Source organism: Corythoichthys intestinalis, chromosome 17 (genome assembly GCF_030265065.1).
Source record: "Corythoichthys intestinalis isolate RoL2023-P3 chromosome 17, ASM3026506v1, whole genome shotgun sequence".
Classification (NCBI taxonomy): domain Eukaryota; kingdom Metazoa; phylum Chordata; class Actinopteri; order Syngnathiformes; family Syngnathidae; genus Corythoichthys; species Corythoichthys intestinalis.
In genome coordinates this window covers 1,439,753-1,452,750 of record NC_080411.1, presented here as the reverse complement: position 1 = coordinate 1,452,750, position 12,998 = coordinate 1,439,753, and the positions used below count along the sequence as shown (strand labels likewise).

The window sequence follows — 12,998 nt, the reverse complement described above, 5'->3', positions numbered from 1 at the left end:
GCCACGTCTTTCTTATATATTATATCCTCTCGTTGTCTTATGTTGCTGACCATTCTCGGAGGTAATTTACATTGCTATTTTCGTGCAGCGATCGCAAATGCTATTCAGTGACAGCCAACGAACACTTTTACATTTTTTATTTATAGCAAATTTTAATTCTATAATTTATTTACACTTCCTCCTTACTAAAGTTGTGTTTTTTACAACAGTGAAGGTAGCAACAGTGGCAGTCAGATACCATTGTAATTTTTTTCAGGTCATTCATTGTCAGACAGAAGCAGCACGGCAAAATGCCACGCTAAAAAATAAGTCAAAATATCAAAATGGCTTACATCTTCGTCCTCTGTTGGACCATGGCCCCCAACAAAATATTTACTGCCAATATGAAGGTGAATGGCTTCGCCTTGCTGGCGTTAAACTGGTCTTTTGGACGTCTACACAAGTTGATCCATTCTTCACATTTTTTTCCTCCGGGTTTTTGGCTTCGGGAAACGTATGAAGAACACATCCATCATATGTCGTAATGTCTAGAGTCGTTTCTACAAGTTCCAGAGCAGCAGTGTTTGATCGGCATGTTCTTTTTCAAAAGATTATTGGAGAAAACAAGCAGAAATAACATGGATTGTGTGTGAGGTCATGTCTATAATGACCCACTTCCGCATTAATATGGCGACGTCATGGTCTAAAAATAGCATTCATGCGGTACGCTATTGTGATTTAACTATAGACCCCATGTGATTAATCGCGATGAAAGATTTTTAATCACTTGAGAACACCATTATAATTTCCTTATTTCAGGTAGGTCATGATATAAAGTGGGCCGGTCTATTGCATGAAACACCGGAGCTGAAAATAAGTCCCACTCCGGCCCCGCTACCACTGTTGAGACCAAACCTACACCATTGCATTACAATCACGTGTCCAAGAAAGCGTCCTTCATATGTCGTAATGTCTAGAGTCGTTTCTACAAATTCCATAGCAGCAGTGTTTGATCGGCATGTTCTTTTTTTGAAAGATTACCGGAAAAAACAAGCAGAAATAACATGGATTGTATGCGAGGGCGTGTCTATAATGACCCGCTTCCGCATTAATATGGCGACGTCATGGTCTAAAAATAGCATTCGTGCGGTACACTATTGTGAGTTAACTATATAGAGTATACTATATGAATAGTGTGAGTTAATTATATAGAGTATACTATATAAAGTGGGCCGGTCTGTTGCATGAAACACCGGTGCTGAGAATAAGTCCCACTCCGGCCCCGCTACCAATGTTGAGACCAAACCTACGCCGCTGCATTTCAATCACGCGTCCAAGAAAACATCCTTCATATGTCGTAATGTCTAGAGTCGTTTCTACAGGTTCCATAGCAGCAGTGTTTGATCGGCATGTTCCTTTTTGAAAGATTATGAGAGAAAACAAGCAGAAATAACATGGTTTGTATGCGAGGGCCACATCCGCGTTATGATGGCGACGTCACGGTCTAAAAATAGCATTCGTGCGGTACGCCATTGGCGCCCAAGTAACTCGATGCCATGCTTGTCCATGCCTAGTTATACTGTACAATATTGTGGGAGTAGGATGACATATACTTGGATATCCTTGCTTAAAAAAAAAAGTGCTGGTTTGTATCAGTTGACATTGTAACAATATAGATTGGGAAATTATCCTTTAAGCTCCTGGTAAAGATGCATACGTCCAGTTATTTGAACGGACAGATATGGACTTGAATATGAAGACTTTTTCTACATTGACTAGAAGGGAGAATAGATGAAAATATGAACTGTTCTCACACATGTTCCCGTTTCCTGAGAAGAGGAGGATGAGAATACAGTAGATGGAATTTTCTAACTAACTCCGGTGAATGAGGTCTATGCAAATGAGCTCAGCATTGAAGCACACAGCTCATTTGTTTGCCGCAGACTTGGATATTACAATTTCAATGAGATGCAAATATTCCGCTTCCTCAATTTGCATTATGACCATAATCAATGCCACAATTTGACTTTTTTTTTCCCTGTGCGGGAGACAAAAGCAGGTTTGCAGCCTCTTTAGCGATGAGATGATTTGTCTTACAAGCAGCGCAAAATTTCACAAAAAGTGATGATTCAATCTGTTATGGTGTTTAAAAGGCAAATGTTTAATTTCGGCTCACACATCGTCACATTTCCTCTCCTCCCGCTGAGGAGGAAGATATATTGATAATATCTAGATGACTAATGGATAGGAAAAATAAAAAAAATAATTTGAATTGTTTGACTTCATATCAAAAACTAACATACAGTACCGAAAAGTACAGTTACAAAAATAGTTTTGAAGTACAGTATCATGTCTCTATTATTCTTATCCTTATACTTGTGAAATGGTTTTCAGTCAAAATACAATAAGATTAAAACATGCAAAATACTATGAGTTGCATCATCATTTCAGCAGTGAATATAACCAAAAGAGGGCAGCAACACGCTATTTTGAAAATCCTTGCTAATACTTTTTAAGTGACGTAGTGATTCAAATATAATCTGTAACCATACACCACATATTCTGAGTTTGTATGCACAAATAGATGGATACATATATCGTTTATAAATATACATACATTTGGGATATTTGACAAAAATATAAATAAAAAGATACAATGCATAAACTTAAACATTTTCAGTTAATATATATTATGGACTCCGTGTCCATTATTTATGAGACGTTATTAAAGATAATAAAGACATGATAATAGAAAAATATGATGACAAAAACAGTAATCATATTAGTTTTAATAGAATTATTTAAATTACAATAATGAGTTATATTTAGAGGCTGGCTTGTGAAGTAGTGTTCTCAAATATGCTTTTCAGTCAATTTAATATACGTTATGCATCGTCAAAATGTAAAATAACAGAACAAGTAAATTGGCGGCTGAATGGATGAATATAATATTAATATAGTTTAATAAGAATGTAGATGCTATTTAACATTAACTACCAATCTACAGTATATGTAAAGTTCCCGTTTTAAAAGTATTTGTGTCGGTTATCGATCCATCCATTATTAGTATGTGATCTCCCTCTAGTGGTACAAAGCATTAAAGGTTCAAACTAATAATGTCGGTTACTGTACTTCATTTTGTTTAGATTAGTTGTATTTAACATTAGTAAATGTATTTACATAATTGTTTTTTTATGTTGATTTATAAACTTTTATTCAGGAATATTTTTTTTTATTTAAGTCTTACGTGCAACGCATTTGAAGAAAGTCCTTATTTCAGTATCATTTCTAGTTTCCCGTTATAGGTCGCAGTATTATTGTTAGATTATGCATACTGTTACAGTGGCTTGAAGAAATATTAAATGTACTTTTCAGGAATAAAACATTTGCCCTGCTTTTGATTACAAATCGAGCCAACTATGATTACTTTATAGTTAAATGTTGAGTTGAGATAACTATATACTGCTGGCCAAAAGTATTGGCACTCCTGCAATTCTGTCAGATAATGCTCAATTTCTCCGAGAAAATGATTGCGATTACAAATGCTTTGGTAGAAATATCTTCATTTCTTTTGCTTGCAATTAAAAAAAAACTACAAAAGAAAATGAAGAAAAAAAAAAAATTATCATTTTACACAAAACTCCAAAAATGAGCCAGACAAAAGTATTGGCACCCTCAGCCTAATACTTGGTTGCACAACCTTTAGACAAAATAACTGAACAACCGCTTACGGTCTCCATCAATGAGTTTCTTACAATGGAATTTGAGACCATTGTTCTTTGGCCATCTGCTCCAGGTCTCTGAGATTTGAAGGGTGCCATTTTCAGATCTCTTCACAGGTGTTCTATGGGATTCAGGTCTGGACTCATTGCTGGCCAGTCTTCAGTGCTTTCTCTCAAACCATTTTCTAGTGCTTTTTGAAGTGTGTTTTGGGTCATTGTCCTGCTCGAAGACCCATGACCTCTGAGGGCTTTCACACACTGGGCCCTACATTGTGCTGCAAAATTTGCTGGTAGTCTTGACTTCATAATGCCAAAGCAGTCCAGTGCCGGAGGAAGCAAAGCAACCCCAAAACATCAGGGAACCTCTGCCATGTTTGACTGTGGGGTCCGTGTTCTTTTCTTTGAAGGCCTCGCTTTTTTTCCCTGTAAACTGTATGTTGATGCCTTTTCTCCAAGAAGCTCTACTTTTGTTACATCTGACCAGAGAACATTCTTCCAAAATGTTTATGGCTTTCTCAGGTAAGTTTTGGCAAACTCCATTCTGGCTTTTTTATGCCTCTGGCTCAGAAGTGAGGTCTTCCTGGGTAGAGTTCCTTTTCATTCAGACGTCGACGTATAGTACGTGTTGACACTACTGTACCCTCGGACTTCAGGACAGCTTGAACTTGTTTGGATGTTCGTCGAGGTTATTTATCCACCATCCGCACAATCTTTCGTTGAAATCTCTGGTCAATTTTTCTTTTCCGTCCACATCTAGGGAGGTTAGCCACAGTGCCATGGGCTTTACACTTATTGATGACATTGCACATGTAAGACACAGGAACATTCAGGTCTTATGAGCCTTGAGATTGCCCTTGCTTCCTCACAATTTTGCTTCTCAAGTCCTCAGACAGTTTTTTGGTCTTCTTTCTTTCCTCCATGCTCAATGTGTTACACACAAGGACACAAGACAGAGGTTGAGTCAACTTGAATCCGTTTTAACTGGCTGCAAGTGTGATTTAGTTATTGCCACCACCTGTTATGTGTCACAGGTAAGTAACAGGTGCTGTTAATTACACAAATTAGAGAAGCATCACATGATTTTTCAAAGGGTGCCAATACTTTTGTCCGGTCCATTTTTGGAGTTTTGTATAAAATAATGATTTTTTTCCCATTCTCTTCTGTGTTTTTTTATTTTTAAATTACAAGCAAAATAAATGAAGATATTACTACCAAAGAATTTGTAATTTCAATCATTTTCTGGGAGAAATTGAGCATTATCTGACAGAATTGCAGGGGTGCCAATACTTTTGGCCAGCAGTGTAGTTTCTTGATTTTTTTTTTTAAGTGTAAAATATTTTGAGAAGCAATAGTCTATGTTGGGATCTCCCTATAAGTCTTTTTCTCTATAAACATGAGCTAAATCCAGTATTATCCTTTAACTTTCACTTCCTGCTTCTCTTGCGTCTCTCCCGAGCAGAGTTTGGCTGTTGAACAAATAAACGGGTGATTAAACGAGCAGGACGCCAGGATACTCCTGGTGACCCCACTTGACTCCCAGTGACTCCTGTCACAAGTGATCATGTGATCCCCTCAGCGGCGCATGCGACTTGACACCGAGGCCAAGTTGCCAACTTTGACCATCAGGTCAGGTCAGGAGAAAAAAAAAGTATTGATTGTAAGACTAAAGCCAACCAATAGCGCGTCACTTGATCACTTCCTGTTTTGTTTCAGTGGCAGACGTTCATTCTCAGATGTAGGCAAGCAAATGAATTGCTGTTAATGGCCACAGCTTCCACAAAGACTCACATGCAAATGATAATAATATTAAAGAGTATGTCATGCCCTGGGAAAATGTTAATATTCCATCATTTATCCATAAATGCATGCCTTTTGTATTCATATCATGCCACTTCGTGTAATTACACACAAGAAAATGAGAGAAATTTGGCTCGATTGTCAAGCTAAAACGACCGGCGCCCGAGATCTGGCAGATTGTGTGTGTGACGTCACGACAAGTGAAGAGAGTGCCACCGGCCACTAGGGGGGCAGCGCCTGTCTGCATCAATATAATTCCTTCTAGTGAGGGGAGAATTAGCGGTGTTTTGAGCTGTTAATGCTGTTGCATTGTGTTCGTCCTGCACATATTCCAGGTTCCCTCTTGAAGAAACACCCCTCGTTGTCAATAAAAGAGAATTCAGAATTGACAGTGAGGGGTGTTTCTTCAACAAGAAAAAAGGCTCAGTGCTTTAATATTGAATGGCGGCAATGATGGCAGACAATTTCGTTTCTAGTTTCAGCGACGAATCCGACGTAGAAGGACGTAACAAATGTTCATCTAACGGTGATGAGGAGAGTTACGAAGCTTTAATTGGTGTTTTAGGTTACCAATTTGAGCCCAAACGAACGCCAATGCAGCGTAATGAAACGGTCATTGAGGGGAGCAATGACACTGATCGGCAGCAGATCGTGTGGGGAACAACGAATGATATTTTTTGCATTTCTTTTTGTGAAGCTGATACACCGTGACCGCAAAATAAAGTAATGTATAGAATAATTATCATTTATTGCGCTATCATAGTTTTTCGCTCTGCCAACAGACACAAATATGAATGGGATCAGAGGATTTGTTCTATATATTTTACGAGCGATAATTTATACATGTGTCCAGTCCTGTATCCAATGCGGGATATTTTTTTATCATAAAAGAGTACTCACTCTGGGCATTTCGAGCTTGGCTGCTCCACTCCTTTGCTTAGCCTTAGCCTCCTTTGCCAGTCATCGTCCTCTTTCTTGATATTCTCGGGACATTTAGGTGGCTGGTGTATGGTGGGCACCGCATCTGGTCTGAGCAGCAATCTTGCAGCAAAACGCGATTTCACTTGTCCATAGTTCGAGAAGCTTTCAGGTGGAAAATGCCTACCACAGAAAACCGTGCCGGAGACTGGGTCTTGAAAATTAGCCCTCTTTGCACGGACAAACTTTACCCATTGTCTGCGTAGTCCAGCTTTTTCTTTTCGCGTTCGGGAACTCATGGATACTATATTCCGATAAATAGCTATTTGTACACCACATAGCACAGCAGTTTTGAACCATTTTAGTGATGTTTTGGTCAAACAAACCCGAACGCTACTCTCTCGTCGATAAAAAACAATGGCACCTGGCTCCGCCTCGACTGTCAATCACTTGTTGTGACGTCGCCGCCCCATTCGGCTGTCTCCGGAACACTTTCGGAAATGTTCGTCATTTTCGATCTATTTTCGATAATTGCTCATTAATGTGATTGATTTTTTTGGTTAACTTTATCAGTATTTATTATCTTGGCACATAACGGTTCTATTGATGTCTCACACCCCCTTTGCCGTTACATACCCTTTAAAAATAGCAACACATTGGATTTATACAGGGCTTTTCAGGACACTCAAATATGCTTTCCATTGCATTCTTGTTTTTTTTTTTTAACTCTACACTAAATTGTGGTAAGCTATCATTGGATCACACACGCCCTGGGGCAGTCCGACAGAAGCGAGGCAGCCAATTTGCGCCATCGAGCTTTCTGACAATAATCAACCACTCATTGTCACACTACTTTCACACAGGTAAGTAAGGTGAAGCATGTTGCTCAAAGATACTACAACAGGGACAAGTGGGAGCTGGATTCGAACTCCCGATCCTTTAATTAATGGACAACCCGCTCAACTACCTGCACCACCGTTACCCCAAATGTTATGCACTAGCAACTAAGCCCCGTCTCTTAAAGTATAAAACACGTACACACACAAGAAGTGTGTTTTAATAAATTTAAAACATGTTTAATAAGTTTCTGTTAGATTTTCACCATTTCTGGCTGGGTCTTGAACATGCCTCTCACAATAAATGGGACTCATTTTAGCCATCACAGTCCCTGACAAAAGTCTTGTCGCTTGTCCATTTTGTAGAAACAACTGCTAATTACCAGACTTTTAATGATTCAATTGGTTTCAAAAATGGCTGATATGAAAGCTAAGACCCTCCCAAATGATGTTGAATGTACAAAAATATATTTGTTTCATTGAAAAAAGATTGATCATTTAATGAAGACATAAAGGTCAAATTTTGGCAAAAGTTTTGTCGCCTACAGAAAGTAGTGCGAAAATTGAACAAAAATTGTACTTCAAATACAAAAACATATTACGTAACATATGAGATCCAAATTTAAATATTTTGTGTGACTTCCATGGGCTTCGGCAAGCATTCCTAAAATTTATTGATGAAGTCATCAGGAACATTAAAGAAAGTCTTGCATGCCTTCCAGAGTTCATCAACATTCTTGGGTTTCGTCTTCCATGCTTCCTCTTTCATCCTACCCCAGACATGCTCAATAACGTTCATGTCTGGTGACTGGGCTGGCCAGTCCTGGACTGGAGGATCTTGATTTTATTTGCCCTGAGGAACTTTGAGGTAGAGATTGAGGTATGCGATGGAGCACCATCCTGCTGCAGAATGTGTCCCTTTTTATGGTTAGGAATGCAAGAGGCAGCTAAGATTTGTTGATATTTATGACTATTTATCTCTCAGGGTGCAGCCAATTAAAAAAAAAAACCCGTGTGGCATTTGCCAAGGCCCACAGTCTGTCAAAAGGATGGACGCTGGAAAAGCGGTAAAAGGTGGATTTTTCAGATGAATCTTCCATTGAATTACACAACAGTCGCCATAAATATTGCAGGAGACCTACTGGAGCCCGCATGGATCCGAGATTCACTCAGAAAACAGTGAAGTTTGGTGGTGGCAAAATCATGGTCTGGGGTTACATCCAGTATGGGGGTGTGCGAGAGATCTGCAGGGTGGAAGGCAACATAAATAGTCTGAAATATCAACAAATCTTTGCTGCCCCTTACATTCCTAACCATAAAAAGGGACAAATTCTGCAGCAGGATGGTGCTCCATCGCATACTTCAATCTCTACTTCAAAGTTCTTCAAGGCAAAGAAGATCAAGATCCTCCTGGACTGGCCAGCCCAGTCACCAGACATGAACAGGATGAAAGAGGAAGCATGGAAGACGAAACCCAAGAATGTTGATGAACTCTGGGAGGCAGGCAAGGCTGCTTTCTTTGATGTTCCTGATGACTTGTATGAATCCTTATCGAACCGCATGGATGCACTCCTTCAACCCCATGGAAGTCATACAAAATATTCAATTTGGATCTCACAGCACCACTGCTTCATTCGCTTATGTTATGTAACATATTTTTGTATTTGAGGTACATTTTTTGTTCAATTTTCACAGTACTTTCTGTAGGCGACAAAACTTTTGTCAAAATTTGACCTTTATGTCTTCATTAAATGATAAATCTTTCTTCAGTGAAACAAATATATTTTTGTACATTCACCATCATTTGGGAGGGTCTTAGCTTTCATATGAGCCATTTCTGAAACCAATTGAATAATTAAAAGTCAGGTTATTAGCACTCGTTTTTACAAAATGTGTAAGCGACAAGACTTTTGTCAGGGATTGTACGGTGCTGTCATAGTCATATTTAGAGCATGTTGTTGGATATAGGAACAAATGGCGCGTCAAATTTTACGTCGGATGTCGAACAGATCGTGTGTCGATGCGATCGTATGTCAAGGTACCACTGTAATAATAATATTAAAAATAGTAACACATTGGATTTATACAGGGCTTTTCAGGACTTTCATAGTTTATCATAATGCCCAACAAAATTCAGTTTTCTTCTTTTCCTTTATGTGTGTTCTGGCATGGTAAAATAAACTTAATTTTGCCAAACTGGCTTTGTATAGCAATGATATCTTGATCTGTAATAATCCAATCATGAGAATAATTCCATCTCTTTTTAAAGTAGTGATTTTTTTAAAAAAAGGTCTAAGTTGATGCCTCCTGAGGCTGCGTCAGCTGCATTTTAGCCCACCAGCTATTTTCTGATAAGAAGACACAAATCAGGGGGCAAGAAAAAAGCACATATGACAACATATGTTAACCACTTCGTAATACCACTCATACCCCCCACACACCCATATTGTCTTTTAACCTGAGTGCTGCTTTTCTGTGTGCGCGTTTGTGTGTGAGCACGGATGAGGGTTTTAGAAAGCTTGTGATATTTCAGATATATATCTATAAGCCCAGCCGCTGAGTGGATGGGAAGTTGAAAGGAAAAAGTGACGCATTTTCATGTGTGCTTGTGTGTGTGTGTGTACCTTTCATTTAAGTGGAAAGTTGGCCGTGAGCCCAGTGTTATCCTTTACATGGCCTGGGGAAGTCCTCCTCCTCCTCGAGAGCATAACTTGTAACCACTTCCTGTATGAAAAACTAAGATATAACAAAGACCATAGACTTCATAACCTATTGATATGACGCAGGAAACTGGGCCGATTCATAGGGGGCCTATTTTCAAAAACTTCAAATATTTTCAAAACCAAAGCTGCCACCGACCTAAAACACAAACAGGCCTTAGCCATATATGAGTCGGCATCAAAAAATTCAAAATCGTTCCCTGATAAAATCCGGATGAATTATTTTTTATATAAGTATAACACAACTTAAAATGGCTATAAAAGTCTCAGATTTTACACTAGATGCACAAAAATCACCAAAAGCAGGGATAATCACCTATATTTTCAGGATCAACAGCAATATTCAACATATAAGTTTTTGACCAAAATAGCAACTTTTTTTTTTATTTAATGCAAGTTTTCCAACAGCTAATAAATCACTCAATTTAACATCAGAAACTTAATACTTGAGGAAAACATGCAGAATCAATCATATAAATAATATGTAAATAGATCATTAATAAATTCTATATAGCGGAAAACACAGACAAGACTGCAAAAGCAGTTTCAGCTCTTGCACTCCTCTTTAAAAGAAACTGCTGTATTTTAAGCCAAAACAACTGTTGTGTTTGATAGAACAATATGGCTATATGCTGCCATAGCAGATTCATGGCGCATGAAGCCCCCGAACTATTTTTAATTTGTCCGTTTTACCAGATTTCACGGATATCTACCACATAACTATCGGTTAATTGTATTTTTTTGTTAGTGTCGCAGTTTCTTCCATATGTTAGATGATAAATAATCGATCCAAACAAAAAAATAAAAAAATGTGAAAAAAGACCCCCAAAACATTTAAAAGGGTAAATATATGAAAAAGAAAATCTTGACCACTCCTTGATGTCTGCGATTTCTGCATCGCGACCCTTGTTATATTACCATGTTTCACCCATAAAATCCCCCCAAAAATCCAGCTGTGGCCGTTCACAGCTGTGTCTTGGCACTCAGTGATGCATGCTACGTGTAGTTTTTGGATCGAAACAAGGCAAGTACGTGATAATATTTCGTTAAAGTCTTGGCGTCTGTAATTCTGCTCTCGCGTGCTCTCACCTCCAGATAGGGTTTTGCTGTTTAAAAAAACTTTTTTTTTTTTTTTTTTAAAAATGCTCTCCTATTCAAATATTTTCTTCCCCCAGAAAATTGAGATTTTAAGCTTTCCAATGATGTATCACACATGCATATCAGACAATTTTGAAAGTTGGCCAAATTGGGGGTCTCAGAACGGAACTTCAAGTCACCTGAGTGTTTTCCGCCATGTACAATCACAATTTATTATAGAATAAAATATCCCTTTATTATAATTATACACTTATATCTTGTTAGCAAATGAGGCTAGCGGCCGCCTAGCGTAAATTGAGCTTTCCTGGCGAAAATTCTTGTGAATAAATGCCTAAATCCCCTAATACTTCCTAGATATGGACGTAAAACAGTCTCGATTCTTGGTTAAAAGCAAAGAAACTGTACAGTTAGCGTTTATTTTACGTATCTTGACGAAGTACCATGCTACTCTGTTAGCGAATGAGGCTAGCGGCCGCCTGTCGTAAAAGGAGCTTAACTGGTTGAAAATTCTTGTGAATAAATGCTTAAATCCCCGAATTCTTTATAGATATCGAGACTGTTTTACGTCCATTCTTGGTTAAAAGCAAAGAAACCATGCAAGTAGCATTTATTTCGCGTAAATATTGCCAACTATGAGGCTAGTCAGTTCCATGTGTGAAAAAAGAAGAAAATTCTTGCAAATAAATGCTTTAATCACGCATGCATGGTACGATAAATATTTACCTTGAATCCTCGAACAAATCACTCCTGAGACAATCCTTCCGGTTTGTATGCGTAGTAAAATCCAATCGCAAGTAAATCCAAGCTTAAATCTGACATGAGTGTGTCCCGTCTTCAGCTAATATTAAATGAAGCTTGACCCCCTCTGATAAGGCGTCGAGCAAAGAACGATGAAGAGTCAGGTCAATAGATTTTTGAAGTCTATGACAACACATATATTGCCTTTAACTATATCAGTAACACCTTAATTTTCCTGAATCACAACTACAGAAAATTTAATATGACTTACACCACCAATTAAAAGTTATATTCAAGCAAGGGCGTAGGTTTGGTCTCAACATTGGTAGGGACTTGGCATGTGCCGGTATGAGATTTTGACGGTATGATAACCTTAAGCAAAAATGTTAGTAAATATACAGTTTAATGTTATTCTAACTCTGATGCGGGTCAGACTTTCAGTAACAAAATTAGCGGTGTGTTAACCACCTCCACAACATTGACATCATTTCTTGTGTACCGTCTTCAGAAGAGGCTTCCTCCTGGGGTGACAGCCATGCACACCAATTTGATGTAGAGTATGGCGTATGGTCTGAGCACTAACAGGCTGACCCCCCACCTCTTCAATCTCTGCATCAATGCTGACAGCACTCCTATAATTAGTCATTCTGTAATGCAGTACTTCTCAAATAGTGGGGCGCACCCCCCTGGGGGAGTGCAGAGTGATGCCAGGGGGGGGCGCATGTGACCTCGGGGAATATGCTTTTTTTTTTTTTGGCGTACTGGAATAAAGTGTACTTGCACATCCGCTCAGTGGGTGGCAGTGGCGCTCTCATTTTCAGAGTGCGCGCAGTATTTTTGAACTAAGGAAGAGCACTCAGCACACACAGAAAACAGATATGAAGAGCAGTGTGCCGCCGCCGTTTTCGAAAGCCGTTTTCCGACCAGACTCACTCACGCAGCGACCCACTGTCTTGTCCAGTTCTCACGTCGCCGCCCGAGAAGTGCCATTTTCGGCTTGGGATCGTCACGACGACCGCCCTCACCTACGGTTCTACCTCGGCCGCCGAGAATGCGCTTTTTTCGTGCCGTTTGCCTTTTAGGTTTGACTTTTAATACAGTGAGTAATGAGGAAAGACCACTGTTTACTGTGTCTAAAAATAATTATAGCGGACAGCCAGAAGCCAAATCAGTTAAGACGCCACTTAAAG

General features: G+C 39.0%; 1 protein-coding gene across 2 annotated transcripts in view; it reads right to left on the bottom strand.

Moving 5' to 3' along the window:
- The window catches only part of si:ch211-243g18.2 (uncharacterized protein LOC559906 homolog), a 36,359-nt gene extending 24,416 nt beyond the window's left edge, over nucleotides 1-11,943 (bottom strand). For both annotated transcript variants that reach the window (XM_057819013.1, XM_057819012.1), the window contains exons 1-2: nucleotides 11,794-11,943; nucleotides 9,877-9,976 (exon numbers count right to left, since the gene is read on the bottom strand). The gene's annotated coding sequence lies outside the window, so the exon portion shown is untranslated. The remainder of the gene's footprint in view (nucleotides 1-9,876; nucleotides 9,977-11,793) is intronic.
- Nucleotides 11,944-12,998: the final 1,055 nt, after the last annotated feature.